The 18596-nt window shown below is 35.3% G+C and overlaps 1 non-coding gene across 1 annotated transcript; it reads left to right on the top strand.

Annotated features, from left to right (window-relative positions):
* Positions 1 to 16217: 16217 nt before the first annotated feature.
* Positions 16218 to 16324, top strand: LOC128032253 (small nucleolar RNA R71). Its single transcript, XR_008188381.1, has one exon. It is a non-coding gene; the product is annotated as a small nucleolar RNA R71 (small nucleolar RNA).
* Positions 16325 to 18596: the final 2272 nt, after the last annotated feature.

Below are 18596 nucleotides of genomic sequence, written 5' to 3'. Positions count from 1 at the left end.
CTTAGCATCCTTGACAAGTGGGACGAGAGACATAGTCAAATCACTCGATTGGGAAAACTTTGTATGACCCCCAAAGAATCTACATGTATCTCGGTTGTTCAAAAATTTTATGCCGCCCTAAGAGAAGTTAAAATGAATTAACAATGGGACATGCTATGGCGTCAAGTAATTATTCGGGGAAGAGAAGTTCTGATATCACCATTAGAAATAGCGAAGTACTATACCAGTCCTATATCTCTCTCTAATTCTATACAATCAACGGATCTCATGCAATTTTCAAGAGAGAAAAAGGATAACATAGTAAATCTCCTAACGAATTGATGTAATAGCCTGTTTTTCAGTGGTGTCAGAAACAGTGGTTCTGGGGCCACAAATCTGACGAGTAAGTTCATAAATATTATTATTTAATATTTATGACTAAAATTTTATTTTAAAAAGCTTTTTGATTTGATAATTTATGTTATATAAGTGATTTATTAAGTTCAAGTGGTAAGACCCTGAGGTCAAGTGGTTTTAGAAAATGAGGTATCGAGACCTCGTTTCTATAAACTGACCTGTAAATATTTACAAAATATTTACAGAGTATTATTAAGGTTGTATTAAAGTTTTGTTAAGAAATTTTAATGTTTGGATAGTTAATTAAGCAAAAAGGACTAAATCGTAAAAGTTGAAAAAGTTAATGTTATTAGTTTAAAGGTGTTAGCTGATTAAAGAATTTTAATTGGATGGCCTTAATGAGTAAATTAACCATCCTTAAAATAAGGGACGGTAATACTTGTGTTAAATGAATTTTTTTTATGTTAAAATAATTATTAATTAATTTAATATGTTAAATTAAGTAAAATAAAAACCAAATGTTGTTTTATTTCTTTTATTATTTATCATCTTCCACGAAAGAAGAAAACATAGCATGAGAAGCCATTTTAAAGGGTTCGACCATGGCTATACCTTTGCATGGTAAGCCATTTTTTACCTATTTCTTTTATATTTTATGTTTTTGAGATCGTTGCAACTAGGTCCAGCTAGCCCGTACCTTCAATTTTGAAACTGTTAAAGATTTTGAATGTTTCCATGTATTAGTTTAGTTATTTTTGATGTTAAATGGTTAATTTGAAATATTAGTTGTTATTTAAAAGTATTTTGTTAAGTAATTTTGATGAATTTTTTATTAGGGACTAAATTGTTAAAATAGTAAAAATACAAGGATTTTTTGTGAAATTATTATAAATGTGGCCTATATTTGATGCCATGAGCATTAGGCTAAGCTTGAATTTGGGAAAAAATGGTTAAATTACATGTTTTAGGCTCAGGACTAAATTAAATAAAAGTAAAACTTTAGGGGCAATTTTGTAAAATAGTAAAAGACTAAATTGCATAAAGTACATTATTTTATTATCTAAATTAATAGATTGAATGAAATTATTAATTTAGATCAAGATCGGGTAGAAAATCGAGGAGAATGAAAAATTACCAAAATGCCCCTATACTTTGACATTTTTCAATTTAGCCAAGTAAGTTCGTATGAACTATATTATTTATAATGTTGATTAAATTGAATGTTAATATATTATTTTTTCAATTTAAGCTTTGGTCACGATTATAATGGCATGTATAGGTGTTTTGTGCTTGATGATATGACCACTATGTTTGGCTTGTAAAAATGGTTTTATGATTGATGACATATTGGCATTTTTGGGATTGATTGTTAATGTTGAAATAGTTTAGTGATGATATGTTTTGAATGGCCAAATTGGTATGTTTGTGTGTGATATTGGCATGTAATGTTGCTTTGAATTTGTGAATCTTATGTTATTTTGATGCCTTGATGGTTGATATGGTTTTGACACTTTGATGCTTAATGGCTGGTGTTATATGATAAAATTGATGCATGATTTTATAGCTAAAGTGGTATATGTTGGCATATTTGCAAAGTGATCATTTAGAGCATGTCTTGATATAGGATTTAATCAAATATGTTTGGTTGAATTATGACCATTTGGACCTAAATTTGATATGTATATATATTGGACGTTGGAACCATTTGGTAATGGCTAGTTTTTTTCATTTGTATGGTTTTGACACATAAGAGAAGTGGTTCAAATGGTAAAGTTATTTTGTTATGGTATGAATCTAAATTGGTATGGTTGGTATGTGTCAAAAGTGGTATGTTTTGGTAAGGAAACAATTTAGTTGCTAAATGGTTAAATATGCACATGTGTAGGTATGTTTAAAGTATGTGTTTGAGGTGCCTTTATGGCATATTGGTTGAATGGAAATTGGTCATTTTATGCATAGTTGAACATATTTTGATACCTTGGTCATATGTACAAATGACTTATTTAGGTATGCTTGAATTAGGTGAAAGAAATGGCTTGAATTTGACCTATTTCTTGTCTACACGAGTGTGTCTCAGCCCTGTGTTACACACGGCCATGCGACACGGTCATGTGTCCCCTGTAGGTTTTTTTAAAGGTTGCATTTCAAGAGTTATACGTCCTGGCAGACGGGCGTGTGGCTTGGTCATGTGAACCAAGTCAGAGAGTTACATGGGCACGAACATGGTTAGGACATGACCATGTGTCTCTACTTCAAATGCCTACACGGCCAGAGGCATGGGTGTGTGTCTCAGCTGTGTGTGTCACATGGCTTGGCCACACGGCCGTGTAACCCTTGTAGTCTGAATTTTTCCATCTTTTTCCATGAAGTTGTAAATGTTTCCAATTTAGTTCCAAATCATTTCTAAAGTGTTTCTAAGGCCTCAAAGGCTCGAATAAGGGACAATATGCATGTGTTTCAATGGAATATGATGTGATTCATGACATGATTTAGAATGAATGTTTTGATGTTATGATTTTATGATAATGCTCTGTAACCCAATTTCGGCGACGGGTATGGGTTAAGGGTGTTATATTTAGTGGTATTAGAAGTCTAGAAATACATGCCATTATATAACCTGTGATATTGTGATTTCTCCTAGCTTTGACGAGATTTGTTTGACTTTTAGACAGAGATGCTTTCCAACCGAATTAATTCTGATAATGCTAAAAGCGATACTTAAGTATCTGATTAAAAAGTTGCTTTGGATGAGTAGAAACTTCTAAAGGTAAGAGAAAAAGCTCATAATATTATTTTGTTAATGAATGTTATATTATGTGTATATATGAGACTCAAATTTAGAGGCTTTATGATCTCTACCCCCTCGCCCTCAAAGTCTTATACAACATAATTCATACAAGATTTATGTTGATTAAATCTGAAAAGAGAAGCTATAGAATTCAACGATGGAATTAGTAATAATGTGATCAAAGCTGAGAATTGGTTAGAAAATAAAGACGGTTCTCGAAGAGATTAGATTTTTTTGAAGATTATTTAGGATATGCAACGTCGCTGTTAAAGAAGAAGTTAATCACAGGTAATCGACTTATTCCGGTATGGTATCTAAAGAATGGGTTAATTGGGATTTCTTGTGTATTAATTTCCTTAATGAAACAGGATAATATGAGATCATCGATGACTTTAGTAGTCATTGGGATAGTGTTTGAACTGTTCATTTCCTTAATGAAATGAGATACTATGTGATTCTTATCATATAGAAAGGTTGGCTAATAATCATTACTTTAGATATATGATGCGGAACCCCGGATCTAGACACAAGAGAAACACAAATTAGAAATAAAACGAGAAGAAATAAAATTAGTTAAATAATAATAAAAAAAGGAAAAAAAAGGATAGATTTGCCCTATGGAACCCTTGGTTAACTTGTAACCAAAAACTCCAATGATTGAGCGGCTCCCTACGAAACCCCTAGAAGAAGAACCTCTAGAAACACCGATGAACGGGAAAGAAATTTGAATATTTGTAACTCCGAATACCCTCGAAAGTAATAAACTCCAAACTAAATAGCAAGAGAAGAATCACTCTACTCTCAAAAATTTGCCTCACACAAATTTGGAAGAAAACAAATACTCTCTTTTTATTCCACCCCTAATGTGTAGAAAACAAGCTTATTTATAGGCAAAATACAAGAGTAATTGAACCCTAATAAAACTCTTTAAAATTATCTAAGAAAATAAATAAATAATAACCTAACCAATAGAATTACTTAAAACTCATAAGTGATGTGTCCCAACCAATGAGAATTAAGTAAATAATAATAAGATACATAAAAGATTAATCCACCAATTTATGGGCTTTCACTATTCCAAGACTGGTCCAGTGAATTGCATTCCCGTATTTGTCAATGTCACGAACATGATGAATTAAATTTGTAGCAACAAAGTCTTGGACAAAAGCATTCATCTTTGATTTTAATTGTCGTGCCTTGCTTTGAGTGATTGGACCACTAGGAAAAATAACCCCTTAAGTGTCACCTCCTTGGCTCGTATCATTCTCCCCCTCTTCAAGAAGATTCATCCTCGAATCTGAACCTACATCAAATTCAAAAGGAGAAAGATCAGAAACAGTGAAAGTAGCACTAACACCATACTCACCAGGAAGATCAATGCGATAAGCATTGTCATTTATTTTCTCGAGTACTTGGAATGGTCCATCTCCTCGTGCATCAAGTTTATTCTTTCTCTGAGAAGGAAATTGTTCCTTCCTCATATGCACCCATACCCAATCTCCAGCTTCAAACAAGACTTGCTTTCACCCTTTATTAGCGCGATGTGCATTGGACTCATTCTTTTTCTCAATGGCTTTACGAGCCTTCTCATGGATCTCTTTCACTAAATCAACTTTCCTTTCACCATCTAAATTAGCAATCTCATTCAAAGGTAAAGGAAGCAAATCTAAAATATTAAGTGGATTAAAGCCATATACAATCTCAAAAGGAGTAAAACTTGTGGAAGAATGAACAGAACGATCATAAGCAAACTCAAAATAGGGTATCCATTCTTCCCAAGATTTAACATTCTTACCTATTATGGCTCTAAGCAAAGATCCCAAAACTCGATTTACCACCTCGGTTTGACCATCAGTTTGAGGGTGGCATGTAGTAGAGTAAAGTAGTTTAGTACCTAACTTACCCCATAACACCTTCCAAAAGTGGCTAAGAAATTTTGCATCTCTATCAGAAACGATAGTCCTTGGGCTTCCATGTAATCTCACAACTTCACGAAAAAATAGATCGGCAACATAGGTTGCATCATCAGTCTTATGGCATGGAATGAAATGAGCCATTTTAGAAAATCGATCCACAACCACAAAGATACTATCTCGTCCACGCTTTGTCCTTGGTAAACCTATTACAAAATCCATTGAAATGTCAGTCCAAGGTGAACTAGGAATAGTAAGAGGAGTATATAGACCATGAGGCATCACAGTGGATTTAGCTTGTTTACAAGTAATGCAAGTAGAACAATTTTCTCAACAAGTTTTCACATGTTAGGCCAATAAAAATGCTCATGTAAAACATCATAAGTCTTAGTGACTCCAAAATGACCTATAAGACCACCACTATGAGCCTCTCGAACCAACAATTCTCGCATTGAACACTTTGGTAAGCATAGTCTATTATTTCGAAAAAGATAGCCATCATGCTTATAAAATTTGTGAAATGCACCATGTTCACATGCGTCATAAATGCTTGCAAAATCAGAATCAGTGGCATATAAATCTTTGAGATACTCAAAACCTAATAACTTAGTATGCAAAGTACTAAGTAAAGTGTACCTCCTTGATAGAGCATCGCCACAATATTATCTTTACCTTTCTTATACCTTATAACATAAGGAAAAGATTCAATGAATTCAACCCACCTCGCATGTCGCTTGTTCAACTTACCTTGTCCCTTTAAGTGCTTAAGTGATTCATGGTCAGTGTGAATCACAAACTCCTTTGGTAAAAGGTAATGTTGCCAAACTTCTAATGCCCTTACCAAGGCATACAACTCTTTATCATAGGTCGAATAGTTCAAATGTGCTCCGCCAAGTTTCTCACTAAAGTAGGCTAGTGGTTTACTATCTTGCATGAGGACGGCACCTATACATACACCAGAAGCATCACATTCAATCTCAAAGGTATTTTCAAAATTAGGTAAAACAAGAATAGGAGCATTACACAATTTATCTTTAAGTTCATGAAATGCTAATTCTTGCTTATCGTCCAATGAAAAGATACATCCTTTTAATAAGTGCGTCAAAGGCGAAGCAATTGTGGAAAAGTTACGAACAAACTGCGGTAGAAACCGCTAACCCAAGGAAAGACCTTACCTCGTAAATAGTTTTAGGATAGGCCATTCTTTAATTGCCTTTACCTTCTCCTCATCCACATGGATTCCTGTAGAACTTATCACAAAACCCCAAAAAACAAGCTTATCCATACAAAAGGTGCATTTTTCAAGATTAGCAAAGAGTCGTTCATGTCTTAACACATCCAACACTAATTTAACATGCCCAACATGATCATTCAAAGTTTTGCTATAAATCAGTATGTCATCAAAATACACAACGACAAATTTTCCTAAAAAAGGTCTAAGTATGTGGTTCATTAATCTCATGAATGTGCTAGGAGCATTAGTTAAGCCAAATGACATGACTAACCACTCATACAGGCCATACTTAGTCTTAAAAGCACTTTTCCATTCGTCACCTTGTTTCATTCTTATTTGATGGTAACCACTTTTTAAGTCAATTTTAGAGAAAATGCATGCACCATTAAGCTCATCCAACATATCATCTAATCGAGGAATTGGATGTCGATACTTTACCATAATCTTGTTGACAGCACGGCAATCAACACACATTCTCTAAGAACCATCTTTTTTTGGGACGAGAAGTACAGGAACCGCACAAGGGCTTAGACTCTCACGAATCAACCCTTTCTCTAAGAGATCTTCAACTTGCCTTTGCAACTCCTTAGTTTCTTCAGCATTGCTTCGATAGACTGGTTCTATTCGGAATACTCGAACCAGGCACAAAGTCAATTTGATGTTCAATCCCTCGTAAAGGAGGTAATCCCTTAGGCATTTCAGAAGGAAATACATCCTCAAAATCTTGTAAAAGATCAACAAAACAACTAGGCAAATGTGTATTAGGGTTAGTCAAAACAAAGTTTTCCCTAAACCTAATAATTACAAATGTTTGTTTTGTACAAGGAGCAAATTTGATATCTCGAAACCTAGTGAATAAACTCACTCTTTCATCTCGTGACTTGTGTGTGCCATCACTCACCAATGTTGGGCCTTTAAGTTGGCTTTTAACACTAAGGGCCTCTTTACTCTCAGCATTTTTCAATAATTTTACCTCACTTCCCTTACCCATCTCACTAGCAAGTTTGAGTTGATCATTGTAGACTTCTTGAGGAGGAAGTGGAGCCAAAGTAAACTTCTTTTCAAGGAACACAAAGGTATATTGGTTAAGGAAACCATCATGATTTACTCGTCGATCAAACTGCCATGGCCGTCCAAGTAATATGTGCCCAGCTTGCATTGGAACAACATCACACAAAACTTTTTTAGAGTATCTACCAATGGAAAATGAAACTAAGCATTGTTTAGATACTTTTACCTTCCCACTATCATTCAGCCATTGCAAGCGGTATGGCCTTGGATACTTCACACAAGATAGGCCAAGTTTCTCAACAAGGGAAGAACTCACCGCATTGGTGCAACTTCCACTATCGATGATCAATGAACTAGGTTGTCCACCAATCAAACATCTCGTGTGGAAAATGTTATCTCTTTGTTCGTGCCCTTCCTCTTTAAACTGGACATTTAAAGTCCATCGAGCAACAAATGCTTTCTCACCATACTCCAAGTATTCTTCATACTCATCATGAGTATGCACATCATCAGCATCTTCCAAAGGAGGCATCTCATCTTCGTTATCAGACTCAAAATCAACCTCGCCATCTTCTCAAATCACCAATGACTTTTTATTAGGGCATTCTCGAGCATAGTGACCCCTTCCTTGGCATTTGAAGCAGGTAATATCTTTTGGCTGCGTAATGGCACTAAGAGAAGTAGAAGAAGAAGATGGAGCTCGATTAGTAGAAGTAGAACCTTTAAATGAATTAGGCATACCTCTATCTTTGGAGTAAGTTCTAGGCTCATTTGGCTTGAACTGTGCATCTCTCCCATTCCACAATCTATCATCTTGTTTTTTCTAATTTTCTCTCCAAGTAGGATTAGAAACTAAACTAGCACCCCTCGGTGTCCCTTTCTTTCGTAATTGCTTTTCAATCGTGAGTGCGGTTTGAAGCATCTCTTCAACATCCATGTAGTGTTGTAATTCAACTCAATTTGCAATCTCAGGCTTTAGGCCGGCAAGGAATCTAGCCATAGTCACCTCAGCCTCTTCAACAAGATTGACTCTAATCTAAATAGTCTCCATCTCTTTACAGTAGTCATCCACAGATCTATCTCCTTGAACAAGATGTTGGAGTATTTGATGGAGTTCTCGATAATAGTATGGTGGAACAAACCGTTTTCGCAAGATGCGCTTCATTTCAACCCAAGTAGTAACAGGTTGCTCTCTATAAAGAATCCTGCTTTTACATAATTGATTCGACCATGTTAGTGCATAATCAAAGAACTCAGTGACAGCGTATGATACCTACCTTTTTCTCATCAGAGTAATTGTAACAAGCAAAGACTGCTTCCACCTTTTCCTCCCAATCAAGGTAAGCATCAGGATCATTCTTTCCTGAGAAAGAAGGAAATTTTGGTTTAGGGGTGTCATTGTTTCGTTCCAACCTTTCTCTAGGTACATACTCGGACTCAAAGTCATCATCAAAAACATGGTCCTCCCTTCGTTTAAAAGTTCGATCTCACTTATTTGATCGGCTTATAAAGGCTTCATTCAACTTCTTGTAATTATTGACAATGTATCTCTCTTGAGTTGTAAGTTTTGTATCAAGATACTCCCTTTGCTCTTGTAACATCTGGGTCATGCGATGTTCGAATTGAGTTTGCAACTTTTTCATCTCTTTTTGTAACTACTCGACCAAAGGATCGTTCTCTATTTTTTGCTCATCCTCTTCATTTTTACTAGTTTGGGATCTAGTGAGCGGCATGGTATCTGTGAAAGATCAAACAAACAAGAACAAGAAAGAAAAAAAATAACCTCACTCGTTAGCTCTCAAAAGAATAACTCTCTGAATGATTCGAAACTTGTAAATATGTTTGGAGAAGGTTACTAATCAAATAACGGAGGTGCAAACTTCAAAGAAACAATGAAGACCCTAATTGCTCTAAGAGGCCAATAAACTTGACGAGGCAATTTGTAATGGAGGCTACACGGATGAAGGAATTGTACGTGCCTTTAATATCTGCTAACACAAGAAGAAACAAAGTGTTAGAAAGCGTAAGAGAAACAAAAAACATAGACCTGCAACGATCCCTAACTCTAGAGTCTAAGAAAAGCTTTAATAAGAACACTTAATAAAACTCTGCCCAAATTTTTAAAAAATAAAACAAAAATCGGAAACGTTTGGTGTCTTAAGATTTTCAAAAATTGAAGCTTTAATTATACTTGAGTCAAGAAAAGAAGAAGGAAAAGAAATTCAATTTTGGGAAAATAATAATAATAATAATAGGAAAAGAAGAAACCTACGCATGAAAGGTAGGCAACTTTTTTTTTGCGCTTTTTGCTTTTTCTTTTTTTTGTGCTTTTTGCTTTTTCTTTTTTTTTGCTGTTTTTTTAAAGAATAATAGGATAAAAAAAACACCGAATGGCCTGAAACTGATACCAACTGATGCGGAACCCCGGATCTAGACACAAGAGAAACACAAATTAGAAATAAAATGAGAATAAATAAAATTAGTTAAATAATAATAATAAAAAAAAGGAAAAAAAAGGATAGATTTGCCCAATGGAACCCTTGGTTAACTTGTAACCAAAAACGCCAATGATTGAGCGGCTCCCTACGAAACCCCTAGAAGAAGAACCTCTAGAAACACTGATGAACGGGAAAGAAATTTGAATATTTGTAACTCCGAATACCCTCGAAAGTAACAAACTCCAAACTAAATAGCAAGAGAAGAATCACTCTACTCTCAAAAATTTGCCTCACACAAATTTGGAAGAAAACAAATACTCTCTTTTTATTCCACCCCTAATGTGTAGAAAGCAAGCCTATTTATAGGCAAAATACAAGAGTAATTGAACCCTAATAAAACTCTTTAAAATTATCTAAGAAAATAAATAAATAATAACCTAACCAATAGAATTACTTAAAACTCATAAGTGATGTGTCCCAACCAATGAGAATTAAGTAAATAATAATAATAAGATACATAAAAGATTAATCCACCAATTTATGGGCTTTCACTATTCCAAGATTGGTCCAGTGAATTGCATTCCCGTATTTGTCAACGTCACGAACATGATGAATTAAATTTGTAGCAACAAAGTCTTGGACAAAAGCATTCATCTTTGATTTTAATTGTCGTGCCTTGCTTTGAGTGATTGGACCACTAGGAAAAACAACCCCTTGAGTGTCACCTCCTTGGCTCGTATCAATATAGGTATTGTTAGTCTGGTTGATTTCGATCGATATTACTCTATTTTTCTTTGGCATTTTATTCTATTATATTCGGTAGAAGATTCAACGATATACTCATATGATGTTATCCTATATGCTCTGAATTATACATATACAATTTCTGTTATCTCTGTCACAACTGGTTCTAGTGCGTATGAGCGATATTTTTCTTCTGGATTTTCTTTGAGGTATCATCAATCTCTTTCTCATTCTATATGGGTTGTATTCTTGAAGATTCCTGTCAAGGTGAAAGGAAATTAGTTACATATTTTATAAGAAGGAAAGGATAAGAGAGTAATAGGAAATTTTGAGGACAAATTTTTTTAGGGTGAGAGAGTTGTCACACTCGGTTTCCACTGAGTCTAGAAATTAAGAAATAAATTGAGGGGTTAAATTGAAAAAAGCCATAAGTTGGTGGCCTTTATTAGAAAATCAAGAGAAGATAGTAACTAACTTTGACTTGGTTGAAATCTAATGTTGGTTTGGTTGGATTCAAACCAGTTGGTTCTTCAGTGGTAGACACAATGATTATTAATGGATGGATTTTGCCCAATTGAAAACCGTGTGAGAATGGCTATAAATTGTAGAGAGGTGACTTTCATGAGAGGATTTATCTCGATTCTGTTTTATTTTCTCCCATTCTTCATCTTCTTCCTTGGTTGCTCGGAGGAAGAAATGGTTATGGAAAGCTCTGTATGGAGCGATGATTGTGAGGAATTAGTTGAAAAACTAGGAAATCCAGTAAGTTGCTGCCAGAACAATGGGAGCTCTGACATTTGGAAAAGCTAAGCTTATTAAACGAAAAAGCATCAAGTGAGTTTCTATACTCCATCCATGGAATGTTGTGTGGTTTGCATGATTATGTGATAATGTATGAATTTTTCTGATTTCGAATGCCAAACATGCATAAGATTGTTTGATATATGGTATCCACCATGTAAATCAATATGCATGAAATATTTATGATTTCATGTTTAAAAGGATAGAATCCTATGTGTTAGTTTGTAACTGAAGCACATGTACTACATGAACATAACAATGGGGGAATAATATAGGAAATAGATGAAGTTAGAACCTGAGAATGGGAATTTTCTGTTAGATACTGTAATACAGTGTTGCTGAGTGCAAGTTGTGATGTGCGAAGCTCTGGGCCCTGCAGATGGGACATTGCAGTGTTTTGAGCATCAAGGTTAGGAATGGTGAAATGAAGGAATGGGCAGAGGAATAGTGAAATTGGAATTCTGTTAAGATTTCACCATCCGAGATTGCTGGGAGAAAACCTTAATGTGTGATGCTTCGAGCCTTGCGGGGGTGCGGGTGAGGGGGACATTGTGACGATGGTTATTAGGTTCCATAAAGAAACACCACAATGACAGTCAGTAGGATCTATGGGGTGACATTATGACGACGATAATGTCCTACGGAGCGACACCTTAGAGAGGTTTAAGGTTTAAGACCATAGCTCGACTTTGGCAACCAATGGAGTCCATCAGAATACTAAACACGGAGTAGTTTGCTGGGATAATAAACACGGGGTAGTCCACCGGGACTCTAAACACGGGGTAGTCGACTGGGACACTAAACACGGGGTAGTCCGTTAGGACACTAAGCACAGAGTACTCTGTCAGACCACTAAATGCGACGTAGTCCGTTGGTACACTAAATATAGGGTAGTCCGCTATGACATTAAACACGGGGTAGTCCACCGAAACTACAGATACAAGGTAATTTGTCGGGACAATAAACACGAAATAAATTACCGTGATCGACATGGTAGGAAGTCACGAAATCCAGGAAAAAGGATAGGATGAAAAATGAAAATATTGACCAAACGATAGTGAGCCAGCGGATTATTAGGGACGCGGTCGAATAAGTCAAAGGAATTTGAAAAGGAAACAATCCACCAAATAGTAATTAGAAGAGCCATACGGTTGAGTCAACCCTGCAAAAAATTACCATGGTGACACCCCCTTCTTTAGGTTGTATCTGTGCACTTCATAACATCCAAAAAATTAAAGGTTATCTGCTGATCATTAACTCTCATTGTGAATTCACCCTTTTGTACATCAATTAATGTTCTACCAGTTGTTAGAAAAGGTTTCCCAAGTATGATTGGTACATCTTTATTAGCCTTACATTCCAAAATAATAAAATCTGTTGGAAAAATATATTTATCAGCTCTTACCAACATATCTTCGATTTTACCTTCTAGATGTGCATATGAGCGATCAACTAATTGCAATGTGACAATTCAAATAGTTGTGAGTGCACCACCTGGATACAATCAGCCCATGCCGCAGAAAAATGCTGAGCAAAATTTAGCTTTGAGTTCTTCATTTATGGAAGCTCTATTGAAGGAATACATGGCCAAGAACGATGCTATCATTCAAAGTCAAGTTATATCTTTAAGAGCTTTAGAAAATCAAGTGGTACAAATTGCCAAAGCATTAAGCTTAAGACTGCAAGGAGCACTATCGAGTGATACCGAAAATTCACGATTTCAAGGGAAGGAACAGTGTAAAGCCATTACACTCAGAAGCGATACGCAACTACCATCAGTTGTTAATGACACAACTATCAAAGAAGGTAGTTTAGATTTCACAAAAAAGAAGAATTGAGAACCAGTAGTGGAGCAGGCTAGAAAAGAAAATAGCATCCCAAAAAAGCATCCCTTCCATTCTGATCTAATGGCTCTTCTCTAACCTGATCATTTCCAATTCTTTCCATTTCTCACAATTTTTTTATCCCTCTTCTCAAGGTTCTCTCAATTTTTGGATCAAAAGAATACTCTTCAAGTGTAGAAATATCTCTACTCATGCACCAACAAAAATCCTAAAAAAATCAAAACAACTAATTAAGCTAAACTAACAAAATTAAAGAGGTAATAACAAACCAAATTTTCACCAATATTACCGATCCCGGGCAACGGTGCCAAAAACTTGTCCCGTGTGAATGTGTAATGTGAATGTGCAAGTATACACGGAATCAAGTAATACAGTGATGAGTGAGTATCGTCTCCATAGGGATCAGAATTGATTAAAAAATAGTTATGCTATTACTATGAATTTGAGTAGTTAAACTGTGCAAAAGAAACATATGACAAATTGGTGAAGAGATTTAATGAATGGATTAATAAAATTAAATATGAGCTAAAAAATTCTAGGGCAATTGAAATGCTGTGGAAATTCTCAAAGAATAAGTGGGGAGGATTGGTACTGTTGAATGATAAAGGTTGGAGTTACTCATGTTTTCTTTTTATATCATAATAATGCCATGGCAAAATGTTGACCATTTTACTGCTTAGGGATTCACTACTGCAGTCTGCTTCTTTCAAGAGCCAGACTTTAAGCTATCATTCAGAGTTTTTGTATGTCTACAGAACTCAAGAATGATATCCAGTCTGTTCCTCCTTTCTCTATACAGATCGCAACTTCTATGTCTAGAGTGCTGCGAATATTCTTTCGAATACTCATCTGTATCAACCAATAATAATCCAATTTATTTAATCTTTTCATAATTAAATCAGATCTAACAACAAACTATACAATCATCTATGTTTAGAGCTTGCATTTATTTAAATAATCACAAATCGAATGAAAATAATTTACTCAAAATCAAACCATGGGCATTAAAGATAGTAAAAATTCACCCAAATAATTCCAACCTAATGAGATTTAGCTCATGGATTGGACATTCAAATCCAAAATAAAACCATTCAACATCATCATTAAAGTTTACGAATCACAAAGTTCAAATTAGAAAATAAAGGCAGAACTGCAGGAAGCTCTCACTACTCTAGCTTTCACTTTAATATTGAAATTTGATGCAAAAACCAGGGCAGATTTCTCTTCCCCTTCCTTGAGCCTGTGATTTTTTTGCTTTGTAAGTTGCTACCCTCTCCTCTATTTTCTCAGAAGTTTTCCACGAGAAGTTGATGCAGAGAAAACCTACTTTCCAATTCCTCTCTCCCCAAAATTCTCGTCCCCTTGCATTTTTTCTCTTTCCTAGTTTATAGGGTAGGTCCCTCCCTCTCAAAACACACATTTTGCTTCCTATTTTTCAGGGTGGTTTATCTGGTACAACTATAGCTGGCTGAGAGTGACGTAGACTAAGTGTTGTGTCATCTTCCTGGAATTGCCATGGCATTCTTGTTGGCAATCTAACCAACATTTTTACATGGCAATATTTCACTTCCTTCATTTTCTTTCTCCTTTCTCTCTTCTCTTCTTCATCCTGCACCTACTGTCAACAATAACAACCATGATTCTTCCCCAGTAACAAATAATGACATTTATAGCACAATCCAAGTTTTGTTATGCAATGTTCTAAAAATATCCTAAAAATGAACTCATATTTACTTAAGTACAAACAATTAATTCAATCTAGAAGCCTGAAATATAACTCTTTTTAAGAGTTATCAGAGATCCCCCAACCCGAGTTTTTCAAAAATAGGTAGAGGCATTAAATTAATGCTAGCTCCTAAGTCACATAGAGCTCTATTAAAATGAATGCTCCCTATTTATATGAGCATAGTAAAACTTCTCGGGTCTTTCAATTTTTGGGGAACCTATCTTGAAATAATAACACTATAGGAAGCACTTAAATTAAGTTTTTCTCCTACCTTAATTTTCCTAAGCCTAGACATAATTTCGTTTAGAAACTTGGTGTAGTTAGGGACTTTCTCAATTAACTTTATTAAATGCAAGTCTACATTTAGTGTTTTAAACAAGTTTAGGAAACTTAAAAACTCGTCTTCATCCCATTTTTTCTTTTCTTCTAGTCTTGAAGGGAATAGGATCTTTGTAACGACAATATTTTTAAATATTTCTTTTTTGGCTCCACTACCAGTGCGATTATCTCGTCTACTTCTTGTTCATTTTCTGCCTCTAGGGATTTCTCTAGAGGATCATCAGTATTCTCCATATTTACCTCCGGAGTAGGATTTTCTGGGCTACTTAGTACTTTGCTCGATCAGAGTGTTATTACTTTCACGTGCTCTTTACCTTCCCTCCGAGGGTTATTTTCTGTGTTGCTGGGAATTTATGACAATTTTCCTTTTGATGTCACCCATCATGCTCATCAATTGGCTCATTTGGTCCTAAAGTTTAGTCAATATTCTGGTTGAGTTGGTGCACTCAGACTACACCTACTTTATATCTGTTATCATTTACTACATCTCTCCCTCAGTTCTATCTAGTCGTTGACTACATGCAGTATAATCACTTGGGTTGATCCTACCCTGAGGTTTCTACAAATAAGGAGGTTGATAATTAGTATTTTTGGCTTGATTCGAACTATTACCTCCTCCTTTGTTTCCTCCCCATCTCATATTTGAGTGATCTCTCCTAGCGATATTGTAGGTATTTAAATAAGGGTTTCCACCCCTATTTTTGATATAATTCACATATTTGACAAGATTGTTGATGTAGTGGAAGAGTGGTTTGTCTTCTCCACACATAGACAGTTTATAAGCAGATTTCATATGGTTAAGTTTATCCACTAATTGTTGATACTTGTCATCCTCTTGGATAACTTTCACTGTAATAGGTTTTTGGCCACATGTGAATCTTTCAATGGGCCACTGATAGGAGTTCAATGCCATGTTTTCAATTATTTCATATGCATCCTCGTACATTCTGTTCATGAGGGCTCCTCCTACTGCTCTGTTTAGTCTTGATCTTGCATTTGTATCCAACCCATTATAAAACACCTGAAGTCGCATCCACTTAGGGAATCCGTGGTGCAGACACTTTTGAATCAACGTTTTGAAGTGCTCTCATGCCTCATGGAAACTTTCCCCTTCCATTTGTCTAAAGACAACAATTTTTATTCTTAGTTGACCCTTTTCTATTAGGGAAGAACTTTTCCAAGAACTTTCCTGTGAGATCATTCTATGTCGTGATAGACCCTAGCACATGTGAATCTAACCATGAAAAGGCATTATAAATAAAAGAAAAGGGGAACAACTGAAGACGAATAGCGTCGTTAGTGACCTCATTATACTTAAAAGTATCACAAAGTGGGAGAAATCATTTTAAGTGTTGATTTGGATCCTCTATCATTGTTCCTTTAAATTATAGATTATTTTGAATCATCTGAATCATTGTCGGCGTGATCTCAAAATTGTTGGCTATAATAGCCAGCTTTGTTATGGTTTTTTGAACCATGTCTAGACTTGGTAATACGCAGTCTTTTAAGGTTTTCTCATTACGCGTTATCTGCACATTCGTGGGTAGCTATGGTGGTGCTAGTGGATCTCCTAAAGCATTATCGTTAGCATCACCAAACAGTGGATTCTCGTGTGTTATGTTACCTGCAGCAGGTGGTGCTAGATTTGGTATCTGTTGCTATTGTTCCTACTGCTGTTGTCGGTGATTTCTCTGAATTATTTTTTTTGGAACAGTGACTACTACTGTGGGTGTTCCCTTACTACGAGTCATACAATAAATCCAGAAAGAGAAGATTAGTAACAATAAATAAAATAAAATATCTATCACCTAAAAATTTCCTAATTATCCCTTTTGAATGCAAAAATTAAAATTAAACTAGTGAGTTTGCCTCCCCAACAACTTGACCGTCTCCGGACGTACTAACGTCTAGAGTGTGAATACTGTAGTAAACGATATGGATACATGAGGCAGTATCCCCAAGTATACGAGTCTAGTTGTAATATAGTTACAATAGAGTAGGTGAGTACTCTAAGGATCGTACCTAAAGAAAATGAGTGCTAGATCAATTCTAAACTAAACACTGAAAGATATAATTAGTACTTTAATTTATACAAAAGTAAAATAAAATGAATTTTAGGGTTTTTATAAGAATAAAATAAAATACCATGAATAAATAAAAATTCAAGAGATCAAATAATGGAATAAATCAAATTCGGCAAGATGCTAGAGCCTCTTCTGCCTTTTAGAATAGAAAAACTTCGTTAGAACCCATCCATGTAACCAGTATTATCATTTTAAACCCAAACATCCCTCAAGCCCTATTGCTCCAAACGTACTTACAGATCTATGTTCCTTTAAGAGACAGAGTCATGAAACGTACCTTAATGTGAAGAAAATCACTAGAAATATCCATGATTTCAAACTCATCTTAGAGAAATGTTTCCATCTTTCTTTAGCCCTAGATCTTAATGTTTTTAAAGGAAAGGGGGAAGAGATAGCTCCCCCTTAACCAAACCCGAATTTCCTTTTTACTTAACCCATGTCTCTATTGGAACTGTGTAATGTCACATCAATACTGAGTTGTCTCATCCAAAACCTGCCACTTCCAAGAAACTTATTCAATTTCTCCTTTAGCCTATAACCCATCTAGTTTTCATTCAGTTAGTTCCTAACAAGCTTACTTCACAGATTAACTAGCATGAGAACACAATGGTTATAGGGTGTGCTATGCCACTAGTGTGAACTCATATCCTAAAGATCAATTCATGTAATCATAAGTCTCATTTCAGTACTCATAGTAATCTAACATGGAATCCTTATTTACTTATTTTCATATTGCAGTCTGCCTATTCTAAACACCAAAAAGTGTATCAGAGCGACCATGCGCCATATCCATATATGTATACATTCATACCATTATTCCTTGATTTTTCATACCCTATCCTTTTCAATATTTCTTATCCATTTTTGTTTCAGAGAGCAATGCACACAATAATATTCTTGATTCACTGTATACCCTGGCACTTTCCAGCCTCACTTGTTCATACCTTAGTACCATATAGGTTTTGTCGTAACATTCCCTTTTAATCCTTTTCTTTTAGAATTTTTCAGGCTAAGGCGTTGTAGGCGCACTCGAAAAGTTCTTACACTTAATCAAATCCTAATGTTGGATGCTTAAAACTTACTCCTTAAGCCTTACTTCTATAAATAATATTTCAAACATTTAGGGCTTCGCCAGGCGGGATGTTATGGGGCGCGTAGCAACCTTTGGATTATAGCAAGGAATTGTCTTAGAAAGGATGTATTGTTAGGGAAAAGAGCTTGGTAATGTAATATGGAATTTCAGGTAGTTGAGTTATCGCTGAAAATTATGGTACGCTAATTTTGGTTAATCATGGTACTGGTTATGTTTAAAAATATGGTTAGAAATGAACGATGAAA

Source organism: Gossypium raimondii, chromosome 8 (assembly GCF_025698545.1).
Source record: "Gossypium raimondii isolate GPD5lz chromosome 8, ASM2569854v1, whole genome shotgun sequence".
Lineage (NCBI taxonomy): Eukaryota > Viridiplantae > Streptophyta > Magnoliopsida > Malvales > Malvaceae > Gossypium > Gossypium raimondii.
Note: the sequence above shows the minus strand (reverse complement) of the source record. Positions and strands in the feature narration are given on the sequence as shown.